At 43.7% G+C, this 1,611-nt stretch overlaps 1 long non-coding RNA gene across 1 annotated transcript; it reads left to right on the top strand.

The window, feature by feature from the left end:
- Window positions 1-202: 202 nt before the first annotated feature.
- Window positions 203-784, top strand: LOC146058918 (uncharacterized). Its single transcript, XR_014470038.1, has 2 exons — window positions 203-305; window positions 583-784. It is a non-coding gene; the product is annotated as an uncharacterized LOC146058918 (long non-coding RNA).
- Window positions 785-1,611: the final 827 nt, after the last annotated feature.

A 1,611-nucleotide genomic window follows, 5' to 3' on the forward strand; every position in this document is an offset into this window, starting at 1 on the left:
ATGCTGTAACCACTGTGCATAAAAAATTGGAAACATGGCTTACAGTGTATCATTTGGTGTCTAAGTCATGTTTCCCATATTTTCGATTGCAAGATACAAGCCGGTTTGAGTGTTTGGGGTACATTTTAGCTAAAATTATCCTACGGGGCCTAACTGCATATGCTAAAGCCTGCCTATTTTAGTCGCAATCCGGTCTCAGGGGTCCTACCCTTCACTGGATCTTGTGGAACACATCGTTTGCCCGGGAAGGGGGCATCCTACCAAGCTCTGGTGTGGAGCGTCTGTGTTGTGTGGATTTACACAAGGTATCGTGTGGACTTATATGCTATCACTGCTGTGTGGATTAAGTGATAGTTTGTGCTTTGGACTGTGATGCTACAAGGACTTTGCTACCCGGATGTTTTTTATGCTACCATTTGAATCTTTTTCCTGTCTTCATCTACTTTCGTGTGCTGTGATAAAAATAAACCATATTTTGGTTTCATCTGCTCGGTGTCTGAGTGATTGAAGAATCCTGTATCTTCACATTTGGGTACGTATTTTTATGGACTGTCCTGGACTAAGAGGTTATGCTCTGTCTAGGTATCGTGTGGACTTATATGCTATCACTGCTGTGTGGGCTAAGTGATAGTTTGCCCTGTGGAACTGATCTGGGACTGTGACTATACAAGGACTGTCTGTTTGGGCCTGCTACCTGAATATCTTTCTACTCTGCAATTTACCTTTGCCACTGTTTATTGTCTATTTGTGCGTGCTGTGGAAAATAAACCATATTTTGGTTTCATCTGCTCGGTGTCTGAGTGATTGAGGAACTCGTACCCTCACATTTGGGTACGAGTTCCTCAATCACTCAGACACCGAGCAGATGAAACCAGAAGAATGGTTTATTTTCCACAGCACGCACAAATAGACAATAAACAGTGGCAAAGGTAAATTGCAGAGTAGAAAGATATTCAGGTAGCAGGCCCAAACAGACAGTCCTTGTATAGTCACAGTCCCAGATCAGTTCCACAGGGCAAACTATCACTTAATCCCCACAGCAGTGATAGCATATAAATCCACACGATACCTAGACAGAGCATAACCTCTTAGTCCCTCCTCCCTCCTGTTCTCACTGCACTCTTCTTGTATTTCAACTACAGCTCTCTTACTCATCTACAATCTATACCTGCATCTATTCTCATTCACTTCCTTATATCTCAGCTGTATTGTGTACTAAGAATTGTGCTTTAATTGTGTTATGACTAGTTCTGTGTACCCTGTACTGTTCTTTTGTGTTCTATATGTACAGTACTGACTGGTGCAATCACCATGTGGCGCCGCTGATTGGCTGCCTGGGTGCTGCACAGCTCAGTAATGATATGTTCCCCATGTCTGTGACCCTCATTAGAGTACATCTAGTATATATATCAGTACTGTTACTGGCTACCTAGCTGGCTGTGCAATCACCATGTGGCGCCGCTGATTGGCTGACTGGGTGCTGCACAGCTCAGTAATTATATGGTCCCCATGTCTGTGCTCCTCATTAGAGTACATCTAGTTTATATATATCAGTACTGTTACTGGCTGTGCAATCACCATGTGGCGCCGCTGAATGGCTGCCTGGGTACT

This window comes from Crinia signifera, chromosome 2 (genome assembly GCF_055691185.1).
Source record: "Crinia signifera chromosome 2, ASM5569118v1, whole genome shotgun sequence".
NCBI classification, from domain to species: Eukaryota; Metazoa; Chordata; class Amphibia; order Anura; family Myobatrachidae; genus Crinia; species Crinia signifera.